Source organism: Panthera onca, chromosome A1, assembly GCF_046562875.1.
Source record: "Panthera onca isolate mPanOnc1 chromosome A1, mPanOnc1 haplotype 2, whole genome shotgun sequence".
Lineage (NCBI taxonomy): Eukaryota > Metazoa > Chordata > Mammalia > Carnivora > Felidae > Panthera > Panthera onca.
In genome coordinates, this window is record NC_138339.1 from 28,626,331 (window position 1) to 28,641,410 (window position 15,080).

At 37.0% G+C, this 15,080-nt stretch overlaps 1 pseudogene; it reads right to left on the bottom strand.

The window, feature by feature from the left end:
* Positions 1–10,582, bottom strand: part of LOC132680337 (UDP-glucuronosyltransferase 3A1-like) — a 31,657-nt pseudogene extending 21,075 nt beyond the window's left edge.
* Between the last annotated feature and the right edge of the window lie 4,498 nt (positions 10,583–15,080).

A 15,080-nucleotide genomic window follows, 5' to 3' on the forward strand; every position in this document is an offset into this window, starting at 1 on the left:
TATTAAAAATATCTGTCTTTAATTTTTTACTATATTTTTTACTTTTGTGTAATCTTTTTCAAATTATGCTTTACTTCCATCATTTTATTTTAGTCTACTTCAGCATACTCACCTTTTCAAATTTTCAGACAATTTCCTTTTTTTATTTCTTTTTCTTTTTTTCTCTTTTTCATTTCTTTTCTTTTTCTAGAATGCAGAAAGAGAAAAACTTCATTTTTACTTTCAGTTTCTTTTAAAAATATTTTTATTTAATTTTTATTACTATATTTTTTGCTTTTATGTAAATTTTTTGAAATTCTATCTTACTCCCATCATTTTATTTCAGTCTACTACAGTGTATTCATGTTTTCAAACTTTCCAACGATTTATTTTTTTTTGGTATTATCTTTTCTTTTTTTCTTTTTTTAATCTTTTTTTTTCTCTTTTTTGTTTCTTTTTTCTTAAATACAGAAAACAAAAAAAATCATATTTTTAAATTTTTATTAAAAATATTTTTCTATATTTTTTTCTACTGTATTCTGTAATTTTGTGTATTTTAGTCTACTTTAGTGTATTCATTTTTTCAAATTCTCAATTTTTTTCTTTCTCTCCCCCCATTTTTTTGTTTCTTGTTTGTTTTTTGTTTTTTGTTTTTGTTTGTTTCTCTGATCTGTCAAACCACCTTCTACACCCAGACCAAAACACACCTAGGATCTAGCATCATTTACTCGATTTGTGTGTGTGTGTGTGTGTGTGTGTGTGTTTAATTTTTAATTTTAATATTTTTTAATTTTAATTTTTTTTTCAATTTTTCTACCTCATTAATTCCTTTTCTCCCTTCAAAATGACAAAAGGAAGGAATTCATCCCAAAAGAAAGAGCACAAAGAAATGACAGCCAGGGATTTAACCAACACAGACACAAGCAAGATGTCTGAACCAGAATTTAGAATCACGATAATAAGAATACTAGCTGGACTCAAAAATAGATTAGAATCCCTTTCTGCAGAGATAAAAGAAGTAAAAAATAGCCAGAATGAAATTAAAAATGCTATAACTGAGCTGCAATCATGGATGGATGCGGTGGCAGCAAGGATGGACAAGGCAGAACAGAGAATCAGTGATATAGAGGACAAACTTATAGATAATAATGAAGCACAAAAAGAGGGAGATTAAGGCAAAAGAGCACGATTTAAGAATTAGAGAAACCAGTGACTCTTTAAAAAGGAATAACATCAGAGTCATAGGGGTTCCAGAGGAGGAAGAGAGAGAAATGAGGGTAGAGGGTTATGTGAGCAACTCATAGCGGAAAACTTTCCTAACCTGGGGAAAGACACAGACATCAAAATCCAGGAAGCACAGAGGACTCCCATTAGATTCAACAAAAACCGACCATCAACAAGGCATATCATAGTCAAATTCACAAAATACTCAGGCAAGGAGAGAATCATGAAAGCAGCAGGGAAAAAAAAGTCCCTAACCTACAAGGGAAGATAGATCAGGTTTGCAGCAGGCCTATCCACAGAAACTTGACAGATGAGAAAGGAGTGGCGGGGTATATTCAGTGTGCTGAATCAGAAAAATATGCAGCCAAGAATTCTTTATCCAGCAAGGCTGTCATTCAAAACAGAAAGAGAGATAAAAAGTTTTCCAGACAAACAAATATATATATTTTGGTGTATATATATATATATATATATATATATATATATATATATATCAAAAGCAACAAAGATTATAAAGGACCAAGAACACCACCAGAAACTCCAACTCTACAAGCATCATAATGACAATAAATTCATATCTTTCACTACTCACTCTAAACATCAATGGACTCAATGCTCCAATCAAAAGACATAGGGTAACAGAATGGATAAGAAAACAAGATCCATCTATATGCTGTATACAAGAGACTCACTTTAGACCTAAAGACACCTACAGATTGAAAATAAGGGGATGGAGAACCATCTATCATGCTAATGGTGAACAAAAGAAAGCTGGAGTAGCCATACTTTTGTCAGACAATTTAGACTTTAAAATAAAGACTGTATCAAGAGATGGCAGAAGGGTATTATATCATAATCAAGGGGTCTATCCACCAAGAAGACCTAACAATTGTAAACATTTATGCACCAAATATATAAATCAATTAATCACAAACATAAAATAACTCATCGATAGTAATACCATAATAGTAGGAGACTTCAACGCTCCACTCACAGCAATGGATAGATCAATCTAATCAAAAAACCAACAAGGAAACAATGGCTTTGAATGACACATTGGACCAGGTGGACTTCACAGATATATTCAGAACATTTCATCCTAAAGCAGCAGAATATACATTCTTCTCCAGTGCACATGGAACGTTCTCCAGAATAGACCACATACTGGGACACAAATGAGCCCTAAGTAAATACAAAAAGATTGAGATCATACCATGCATATTTTCAGACCACAATGCTATGAAAATCGAAATCAACCACAAGAAAAATTTGGAAAGGTAACAAATACTTGGAGACTGAAGAACAACCTACTAAAGAATGAATGGGCTAACCAAGAAGTTAAAGAAGAAATTAAAAAATATATGTAAGTCAATGAAAATGATAGCACCACAACCCAAAACCTCTGGGACGCAGCAAAGGCAGTCATAAGAGGAAAGTATATAGCAATCCTAAATAAGGCCTTCCTAAAGAAGGAAGAAAGATCTCAAATATACAACCTAACCTTACACCTTAAGGAGCTGGAAAAAGAACAACAAATAAAACCCAAAACCAGCAGAGGACAGGAAATAATAAAGATTAGAGCAGAAATTATTGCTATCGAAACCAAAAAAAAAACAAAACAAAAAACAGTAGAACAGATCAATTAAACCAGAAGCTGGTTCTTTGAAAGAATTAACAAAATTGATAAACCACTAGCCAGTTTGATCAAAAAGAAAAAGAAAAGGACCCAAATAAGTAAAATCAAGAATGAAAGAGGAGAGATCACAACCAACATAACAGAAATAAAAACCATAATAAGAGAATATTATGAGCAATTATATGCCAATAAAATGGGCCATGTGGAAGAAATGGACAAATTCCTAGAAACATATACACTACCAAAACTGAAACAGGAAGAAATAGAAAATGTGAACAGGCCCATAACCAGTAAGGAAATCAAATTAGTAATCAAAAATCTGCCAAAAAACAAGAGTCCAGGGATGGATGGCTTTCCAGGGAAATTCTACCAAACATTTAAGGAAGAGTTAACACCTATTCTCTTGAAACTGTTCAAAAAAATAGAAATGGAAGGAAAACTTCCAAACTCTTTCTATGAAGCCAGCATTACCCTGATTCCAAAACCAGACAGAGACCCCACTAAAAAGGAGAACTATAGATCAATTTCCCTGATGAACATGGATGGATGCAAAAATCCTCAACAAGATATTAGCCAACTGGATCCAACAATACTTTAAAAAAAGTATTCACCACAACCAAGTGGGATTTATACCTGGGATGCAGGGCTGGTTCAATATCCGCAAAACAATTAATGTGATTCATCACATCAATAAAAGAAAGGGTAAGAACCATATTATCCTCTCAATAGATACAGACAAAGCATTTAACAAAATACAGCATCCTTTCTTGATAAAAACCCTCAAGAAAGTAGGGATAGAAGTATCATACCTCAAGATGATAAAAGCCATATATGAGCAACCCAACGCTAATATCATCCTCAATGGGCAAAAACTGAGAGCTTTCCCCCAAGGTCAGGAACAAGACAGGGATGTCCACTCTCGCCACTGTTATTCAACATACTATTGGAAGTCTGACCCTCTGCAATCAGAGAACACAAAGAAATAAAAGCCATCCAAATTGGCCGGGAGGAGGTCAAACTTTCACTCTTCATAGACGACATGATATTCTAGATGGAAAACCCAAGAGATTCCACCAAAAAACTGCTAGAACTGATTCATGAATTCAGCAAAGTTGCAGGATTTATAATCAATGCACAGAAATCGGTTGCATTCCTATACACCAACAATGAAGTGACAGAAAGAGAAATCAAGGAATCGATCCCATTTACAATTGCACAAAAAAAACCATAAAATACCTAGGAATAAATCTAACCAAAGAGGTGAAAAATCTATACACTGAAAACTATAGAAAGCTTCTGAAAGAAATTGAAGAAGACACAAAGAAATGGAAAAAGATTCCATGCTCCTGGATAGGAAGAACAAATATTGTTAAAATGTCGATACTACCCAAAGCAATCTACATATTCAATGCAATCCCTATCAAAATAACACCAGCATTTTTCACAGAGCTAGAACAAATAATCCTAAAATTTGTATGGAACAAGAGAAGATCCCAAGTAGCCAAAGCAATCTTGAAAAAGAAAACCAAAGCAGGAGGCATCACAATCCCAGACTCCAAGCTATACTACAAAACTGTAATCATCAACACAGTATGGTAATGGCACAAGAACAGACACTCAGATCAAGGGAATAGAATAGAGAACCCAGAAATGGACCCACAAATGTATGGCCAACTAATCTTTGACAAAGCAGGAAAGAATATCCAATGGAATAAAGACAGTCTCTTCAGTAAGTGGTGCTGGGAAAACTGGACAGCGACATGCAGAAGAATGAACCTGGACCACTTTCTTACACCATACACAAAAATAAACTCAAAATGGATGAAAGACCTCAATGTAAGACAGGAAGCCATGAAAATCCTCGAGGAGAAAGCAGGCAAAAACCTCTTTGATCTTGCCCGCAGCAATTGCTTACTGAACACGTAAAGGGAAAGGAAAGGGAAACAAAAGCAAAAATGAACTACTGGGACCTCATCAAAATAAAAAGCTTCTGCACAGCAAAGGAGACAATCAGCAAAACTAAAAGGCAACCGACAGAATGGGAGAAGATATTTGCAAATGACATATCAGATAAAGGGTTAGTATCCAAAACCTATAGAGAACTTATCAAACTCAACACCCAAAAAACAAATAATCCAGTGAAGAAATGGGCAAAAGACATGAATAGACACTTCTCCAAAGAAGACATCCAGATGGCCAACAGACATATGAAAAAATGCACAACATCACTCATCATCAGGGAAATACAAATCAAAACCACAATGAGATACCACCTTACTCCAGTAAGAATGGCTAACATTAACAACTCAGACAACAACAGATGTTGGCGAGGATGCAGAGAAAGAGGATCTCTTTTGCATTGTTGGTGGCAATGCAAGCTGGGGCAGCCACTCTGGAAAATAGTATGGAGGTTTCTCAAAAAACTAAGAATAGAACTACCCTACAACCCAGCAATTGCACTACTAGGCATTTATCCAAGGGATACAGGTGTGCTGTTTTGAAGGGACACATGCATCCCCATGTTTATAGCAGCACTATCAACAATAACCAAAGTACAGAAAGAGCCCAAATGTCCATCGATGGACGAATGGATAAATAAGATGTGGTATATATATACAATGGAGTATTCCTTGGCAATCAAAAAGGACGAAATCTTGCCATTTGCAACTGTGTGGATGGAACTGGAGGGTATTATGCTAAGTGAAATTAATCAGTCAGAGAAAGACAAAAATCATCACTCACATGAGGACTTTAAAGAAAAAACGGATGAACATAAGGAAAGGGAAACAAAAATAATATAAAAACAGGGAGGGGGACAAAACAGAAGAGACTCATAAATAAGGAGAACAAACTGAGGGTTGCTGGAGGGGTTGTGGGGGGGGAAGGGCTAAATGGGGAAGGGGCATTAAGGAATCTACTCCTGAAATCATCGCTTCACTATATACTAACTAATTTGGATATAAATTTTAAAAAATAAAAAGTAAAGTTAAATACATAAATAAATAAATAAATAAATAAATAAATAAATAGCGAAAATATAAGTGAAGGTTACACATGTGTCTCCACATACTAAAGACATAGTACACAGCTTCAACCAAGACTGTCCTTATCCTCTTCACATATTCAAACATTACTGATCATGAACAAGGCACTAATTCACTTCCCTAAATGCACAATGCTGGTTTTTTGAATAAGACATTCAGTGATACATTCAACTCCCTCACCAGCTTCAGGAAGCAGGTCTCATAAAATTCCATAATGACTTACTTACAAAGGTTCAAATCAAAATAAATGAAACATGGCACGTTCTGGTCATCAAATAAATGAAACATGAGGGTAAATGCCCATTCCAGCCGACCCGCTGGCCATCATAAAAGTCAAAAGCCACTCACCTTTTCCTGTTCTCTCAAAGGACTTTTGGACCAGCTTGGGAGTTGCCTTATTCTCCCCAGGAAGCCACATTATATTATTAAGGAACCGTTTTATAGCCTCCTGGTGTATATGAAAGACCATAAGTTCCAATAGCCAAACTTAACTTTGGGGTGAGGATAGACATCCTGTCTCTCAGAGTGGCTAAAACAACTTAAGAAGAGGTAACACTAATTCTACCCTAACTCTTCCAGAAAATTGAAAAAGGAACACAACCCAATTCATTCTATGAGACAAGCATTGCACTGATAGCACTGATAACAATGCTAGGGGAAAAAAATCCCAAGAAAAAGCAACGTTCCATGTGAACACAGGTATAATTTTTTAAGCCAAAATTTAAGCAAACCCAAATATGAAAACAAAAATATCATGACCAGGTGGGGTGTGTTCCCAGATTATGAGGTTAGTTTAACATTTGAAATCAATTAGTAAATTCATCATATTAAGAGAATCAATAAAAAACCATATATTCATACTAAGACATGTAGTAAAAACATGAACTACATTTTACAAATTAAATATTGTGGTCTTCAAAGGACATGACTAAAAGAATAAAAAGATGAGTCATGGACTTGTAAAGAATATTTGCAGAGCTTATATTTTTGTGATAAAATATATGTGATAAAATACTTCTATCAAGAATATATATCAAGAACTCTGAAGACTCAATAATAACAAAACAAATGACCCAATGTAGGGATGGGGAAAATCTGACAAACACCTTACCAGTGAAGATACATGGTTGACAAGTAAGCACATGAAAAAAGGCTTAACATCACTGAAATATGACTAAACACACAAGGAAGGCTAAAAGTAAAAAGACTAACCATACCAAGTACTGACAAGGATATGGTGTACATGAAACTTGCAGTCACTTCTGGTGAGATTCAGAATGTTACAGCCATTTTGGAAAACAGTATGGCCATTTCTTTAAAAGTTAAAGTATGGTTCAGCCATTGCACTGCTACCAGTTAATCCAGAGAAAAGAAAGTACATGTTCATACAAAGGCTTGTACAAAAATATTCACAGCAAGTGTATTAGTAATAGTTTGAAACTGGAAACATACCTAATGCCCATCAACAGCCAACTAAATAAATATACTGTGGTAGTTCATACCTAGAACATTATTCAGCAACAACTATTCATACAGAAACTATGAATGAATCTAAAAATATTTATGCAGAGTACAATGAACAAAAATATGATCCCATTGATATAAAATCTGAATGACATAATCTAACACATAGGCACATATTAGGGATTGACTGGCAATGGTAATAGAAAGGTAGGAGGCCCCAGACGGGAGATTGCAAAAGGGCATTGCAAATTGTCTGGTGTGGGAACAAATATATTTGTTGTCTTGATTATGTTGATGGTTTCACAGGTATATATACATACATATGTCAGCATATGTATATGTCCAAATATGTCAAATTATATATTTTAAATATACCCAGTTAATTATATGCCAATATTACTTCAATAGAATGGTTTAAATAATGAAGACAAGCAACTTCAGGCTGTGGCCACAAGAAAGTGACAGGACCATATTGACATTCCTACTGTATTTTCTTAATATAACATTGTCAAATTGCCTAACATAAGTGTGTACAGTGTCCTCTTGGTTTTGGGGGTTGAGTCTCGTGGTTCATCACTTACATACAGCACCCAGTATACTCATCCCAACAAGTGCCATCCTCAACTTCACAGACTTAAAAAAACCTGACCAAATATATATTAAAATGTTTTCTTTTAGACATTGGACACCATGTAGCACAGGACATTCATGGCCAGCTGGAGAAAACTTCCAAGATACATCTCATGGAGGAGGTACCCACACCTGGCCTGGCCATCTCGCTGAGTGGAGCACTGCAGATTAGGGAAAGGACATGGCACCTAGAATCCACAGACCAGAGTACCAGAATACCAAAAGAGAGCTATAGGTAGAGAAAGCTTGGGGTTGGAGTCTTCCTGACAACGGTTCAGTGCAAATATGTGAGGAAACTACCCAAGGCACAATAAAGAATGAAATAGAGTAATACCCAGAGATTATACAGAGTCTTTTCGAACCACTACTCAGCCTTGATAGTTAATGAAGATCTAAAGGAGAGTTGCACAATCAGCTAGATAAAGGTGCATTTTGATCTAATTCCTGTAACTTTCTCTCAATTGATTCTAAAATTCAGAGAGAGAAGTGTTTGTATTTTATTAAACTTTATAAACCCCAGCAATAAGAAATTGACCTCACCTTGCTAACAGCAGACTAAGATCCTGGGTTTTTAGCTCCCAGAGGTAGGGTGATCACTACTGGATAGATAAAAGGAGGAGACCATGAGCCAAATCAAAAGCCTGAATTCCAAGAAAGGATTTCCTTAATTAGCTGCTGATCTGCTCTCCTACCTCCTTACCCAAAGAAAGAAGAACCTAACTGGCTGAAAGAGGTAGAACTGTCTGGTCACAACAATGTCCCTCCAGGCAGAACTTCATTTAAGTACGAACAAGCTCCTCAGAATTAATGATGTAACTGCACAGTCCCCCCAGAATAAAGAAGATCTGTCACTTGGGGAATATCTACCTGATAGACAGAGGTACAGCAAGATATCTTACGAAAAGGAAAAGAGTCAGAACTTCAGACAATTAAGTCCTCTGTAGGCTAGCATCTTATACTTGTGGGTACAGTTATGTTTGGAACAGTACTACATCTAAGCATTAAAAACACTTCCTACTTCAGTTTTCTAAGGTCATTTATTTATTAAAGTTGTAAATAAAAACCCTATAGAGAAGTTATCCAAGCAGGTAGTTAACATAGGTTCAAAAGTTTTAATACTGAGTATTGAACAGGTCAACAAAAATAATCCAATCATGTGTTTCCTTCTTTGCAAATCTCTAAGTCTATTGCTAAAGAGAAATATATATATTCCATTTCAAAATCTCTGAATTTCCAGTGAATGGTAAAATATCAAGAAACTCTGGACTATTAAAACTTGAAAATAAGAATAAAACTGAGGGAATCCATGAGTCCCCTGGATGGAACTGAGTGTATTATACTTAGCAAAATAAGTCAGAAAAAGACAGTTATCATATGATTTCACTCATATGAGGAATTTGAGAAATACAGCAGATGAACATAGAAGAGGGGAAGGAAGATAAAAACAGAGAGAAAGGCAAACTATGAGACACACTTAAATACAGAGAACAAACTGAGGGTTGCCAGAGGGGTGGTAGGTGGGGAGATGAGTTAAATGGATGATGGGCATTAAGGAGGGCACTTTTTGGATTGAGCACTGGCTGTCATACCTTAGAAATGAATTACTGGGTTCTATTCCTGAAGCCAAGACCACACCGTATGTTAACTAACTTGAAAGGAAGAAAGAAAGAAACAAAGAAAGGAAGGAAGGAAGGAAGGAATGGATGCATGAGAAAAGGCTTCCTGCAGAGACAGCCATTCCTGAAGGTGTTGGTGAGCCCAGTGCATTCTGGGGCAGAGGAGGGGACAGGGCAGATCCCCTAGCCTGTCAGAATGGATCCAAAAAAGTCTTTAGGAAACTCCATCTTCTGAAACCTTCCTCCTAATAAATTTTCCTGTTCCCTTTCTGTTCCCTTTGGGACAAAATAAAGGCATTACAACTGGGTTCACACAAAATTAACTGCTTCACAGTCCTTCAACACCTTCCAGCAGTAAGGGCAAAAGAGAGAGGGGCACCAAGAACTTGATTGTCCAGGGCCCCCTCCACTGCCCAGGCAGTTCTCCAGGTTTCCCATTAATGAAACATGCCCGGTTAGTGCTGCTGCCCCCAGGAGCCCCTGTCCTTAGCCTCCAAGAGCCTGAAACTGACTTCACTTTCCACTTTCTACTGTCCCACACTTTGAGCATGTGCCTCTGAAAGTCCCTGCCATGCCCTGTGGTGGGCAGCTCATGATTTCTAGCTCAGCACTGGATCTACATTCTGGCCCCAGGAATGCAGAATGTGAAGCAGCTCCAGAGCAAATACAAAGAGAGGAAAGGAAACTGCTGGTAGCCCAAAACTAACTTCCCCATCCCAGCAGTAGGGATCCCATTCTACCGCACAGACCTCTCACGCCTCTCCCTCCTCTGGCCTGGGACCCTAGCCCTCTCTAGAACACCACATGGAATGATCCTCTGACCTAAGGCTGTGACTGAGCCCTGGCACAGGGGCCTGGGATGGGCCCCTTTCTGATTCTCCAGCTAAGCACTCACCCAGTGCAAAAGCAGTCAGGATTTTCGCAGCCTCAGAGAGCAGGAACCCAGGCAGAAAGAAGCCAGCTAGCAGTAGCGCCTGCTGCCCCACCATGCTCGCTCCTGTCCCAGCTGCAGATTCCAGCCTGGTGCCCAGAGCCCTATGCTCTGTGCCTCTGTGTCCTGCACAGTGACCTGTGTGCGTGCCCTGGGACACACGCTGCCCTGGCTGCCAAGGAAATGCGCTGGCAGGCAGCTTGGGAAGAGGTGAGAGGTGGATCCTGCCTGCCTTCTCTTCTGTTTGTCACTTCTGGCCCCTCTGCTCCGCCTCCTGGGTGCTTGCTCCACAGGCTATTAGGTCCTCACCCTCCCTAAGCTAAGGCAGCAGGAAGGAGGGGTTAGTGAGCTCTCCTTAACCCCTCTCTGTCCCTGGAATCACCACACTCTCCCCAGAGAAGATCCTCTGAACCAGGAATGATAGAGACCTTAGGATGTCACTTCCAAGTGAGCTCCACCGCCAGGTGACTCAGACCCTTCTCCGTTTTAGTGACCTTTCCCCAAATGTTCGCACCTCCTAACTGCACTATTGACCTCATACTGTCATCCCCGTGCCCCATTTCGCCAGGTACCTGCTTAAAATCTCCGCGAGTCTTCAATCTCAAGATCCCAGAAGCTGATTCCAAGAAGAAAATGACCTACACTTATTGCTCAGGGAGTGTCTTTGGAAAGTACCTACTGGTGAAAGTGCTAGTATCCCCTACGTGTTAAATACCCCTGGAGGGCCAGGTCTTGACTGAAGGACTGAACCTCTAAGGCTAAGTCTGTAATTCTGAATAGGCATGACAAAATAGGACTCGGTAGTGGGCACCAAGAAGTTCTATTCTTCTAAGTGTTTGAAATTTCTCATTAGAAACGTGTTAAAACTCTCCCAACCTATTACTCCACTTTCCCCTCATACTATATGATTACATGCATGCACATTCACAATTTTCATCTGTTCAGGTAGCATATCTTCCCAGTGAAAACATTAATCTGCATTAGGGAGACACCATTTAATATTAATGTAATCACATTACTTTGTCTACAATCCTTATTTCAATCCCTCCAGTTGTGCACACAGTATCCTATGTTGTGACAGGAATTCTCTGGTGCAGGAGCCAATTCAGGATCACACATTGCATTTAGTTATCATGTGTATTTCATCTCCTTTAGTAAGGACTGGTTTCTCAACCCTTCTTTTTCTTTCATGTGATTGATATTTTAAGAGTACAAGCTGTTTATTTTCTATGATGGATCCCCAGTTGGGTTTGTTTGATGTTTTCTCAGAATACTTCAGGTTACTAGGGAGTTTGGTGGGAATACTACAAATGTGGTGTTGATTCCATCTCAGTGAAGCTCAATGCGAAGCACATGATATTATTAGATGGTCCAATCATTAGAGATGATAACTCTATCCCTTATTTAAGGTGGTGTTCATCAAGATTCTTGACTGTAAAGCTGCTATTTTTTTTACCCTATAATTAGGAAATCAGATTTGGGGAGACATTTTGAAACTGTGTAAATATTTTGTTCCTATCAAATTTCACTCACTCATTTTTATCAACTGTTTTGTTTCTTACTTAAAGCAATTGTAGCTGTCATGGTGGCCAATTAGTGAGTTTTAACTGCACTTTTTTTTGTTTTTTTTTTTTTCCATGTGGCATTGTATTGTTACAAAACCTTTTCCTTTGTCCCTATCCACCTATCATCTATCTATTTTCTATCTGTGTCAATCTATTATCATTATTTATTCATCTCTCTGTATTTATTCAGTGGGGTATTATCTCTTCCTATTATCATGTATTGGGTTGCTGCTGTTGAAACTCAACCATTTTGGAGCTTTTCCTTTCTTTCTGGCACACAATTTCCAGACTCCACTTGAACTTTTTTTGTTTCTGTCTTCAAATCTTCCATTTCTCAAAGACACCTAATGGTATTTTAAAAAGTAGGTGTGGTTTGCAAAAGTGCTCATTGCTAATGAAGCACTGTTGTTCATAAATCCTTTTCAGTGGACAGTTATGAAATATATAGATACAGGATGGATATAAATATTACATATCTATATCACCATGTTTACATATAATTTGTGGGAAACTGTGAATCCATACTGATAATACCTTCAGTTCCAGCACCACCACAGAGGTGATTTTCATCTCCTCCATTTCCACATTAGTAACTCCCCTTCTAAATTTAAGAAATCTACTTTCAAAATCCTTGGTATATTTACACATCTGCTCAATCATACTGAAAAAATGTTACCATGTACTAATCCATGAACTGTGAATATCAGTTCTACCCAATAGACTACTCAAAAAATAGATTAGTCTAAAAGTAGATTTTTGCAGTTCATTTTTTCTTTAGATTGATGAGACATATATTCAAAGTACCGTGTTCAAAATGCAATTGTGTTCCCTCATTTTTTTGGTACAGTGCAATTGTTACACATTTGAAAATATTTTGAATTCATTTGTTTCTGTTTGTATTCTATTTTAGAGTTTTCTCCTCCATTTTTTGTTATAAATAGAACTTTGTTATGAAAAATAATAACATGCCTACAAGGACCAAACTATGTAAACACAGAAATCTACAGACATGCCATTTGTTTCCTTGACCTTCACGCTATTCAAAAACAACTTTATAGATAATCTATCACATGATTCTGATTTTTCATCCCTCTGCTTCTTTTTGCAACAGCATGTAGATATAATTATATTTTTATTCTCTCCCTTTTTCTCTTTACTTAAAAATAAAAGTGAGCTTACTATATTGTCTTTAGACTATGTTCTTTTACTTAACAGATTAGAATTCAATCCACATTAGTTTAAAATTGTCTTGTTCATTGTGGTTTATAGGTATCTATGATCCCACTGTGTCCTTGTAACAAGCTTCCTTCCTCAATTTTGACAGACTTTTAAAATGTTAGGACTAGTAGTCATCTCACTGTGATGAAAATTATGAATACACTTATCCCACTTTTTTAATGGTATTTTTCTACTTGTGGTAATTTAGCTGTGTAAAAACATTTTACTATTGTCAAATTAAACTAGTTAACTTTTCTTTGTTGCTTCAGAATATTTAAGTCATATAAAAGATCATTCCGTACACAGGGATCAAGGTCATTCCATAGTAATTCCATACACACACCTTATTTTTAGACTCAGTATGTTGTCATTTATTTATATTAAATATCTAATGTATTTAGAGTTTACTTTTAGATATGGTGTGAGATATGGATCAAATACTGTCTCTCTTCTAAAAGATTATCCTGTCATCTCAGCATTATTTGTTTGAACCACCATGCCATGTGCTATAAGCACAAGATAAACGGAACCCAGTCCCTGATCGTTAGGGTGTTATAGTTTCTAAATTGAGAGACATACATGTTAACAAGTAATTTCAACATATTAGGAAAAATGCTTCGAAAGAGGATATACAGGGAGCTCTGTTGTGAGGGTCAAAGTCAAGTGCAGCCACACTAATGTGAACATAATAAAGTTTGGTAGGAAGAACATGTAGAAGCTTTTTGTCCCAACAAGAGCAGAATGGCATTTCTGAGAGAGGACACAGTGTGGTCACTGATACAGAAGTACAGCACAGCACAATATGTTGGGGTGGGTGTGACAAGATTCCCTCCTTCACCAAATTTTAGTCAGCATCCTCTGAATCCTCTTCTAGACTAGGGTTCCACCCTGGCCTGCTGCCCTGCCCTTGGTCTGCTGAACCCCCTTTCAGCTTAGAATCTGCATCTTCCAAAATGCCCAGCATGATGCCTGTTGACAAATATGAAAGCAGTCAGTGTTGGCTGAATCAAATTGTTGAACTGGGTAAAATGCATTCATCTTAAGGACATTCACAATATGAAATCCGCTTTTCAGAAATAGCTAGTTCCTTGAGCTAAGTAGAAAGAAGTTTGCTTAAGACAACAAGTAATTCCATTTACCTCCTTTTGCATCGATAATTGGTTGACACTTAAACAAGTAATCATCTCACAGTGCCTGCAAGATGTGTTTATCACAATGTGATAAACCAAACAACAGAAGATTGACATGGGGGAAAATCACATCCATAGAGTATTTAGTGTAGCTAGGCAAACAAAGAATCAATACGTGATCATGGTTAGTGGTAATGGTAGAAACATGTCAGTGAAAGAATCACTACATAGTGAAAAGAAACATAAATGACAGATTGAACTTCATTTTGACATTCTAACACATACCTCCAAATGTATGCATTTTATATGTAGATCCTTCATGTGTGTCATGTTCCATGCCCATTAGATGTCAACAAATTAAATATTTTGCCTGTTTTTATCATTTCTGAATGTGTTATTTTATAATTACAGAGAGACTACAGGTCTCACACACAAAATAAATTTGGATTAGGTCTGAGTATGTGAACTTGATTCCTTCCTTAGTCTGTTTACCATTAGTCCTCTGATTCTCTAAGAAGTAACTCCATTTCTTATACACACATTTCTCCTCCTTCATCAAAGTTGTACTAGTTCTATTATTCTAGAAATTAAAATGTATTTGCATTTCCAATTATATGTAATGCAACAATAATTGGTGAACACT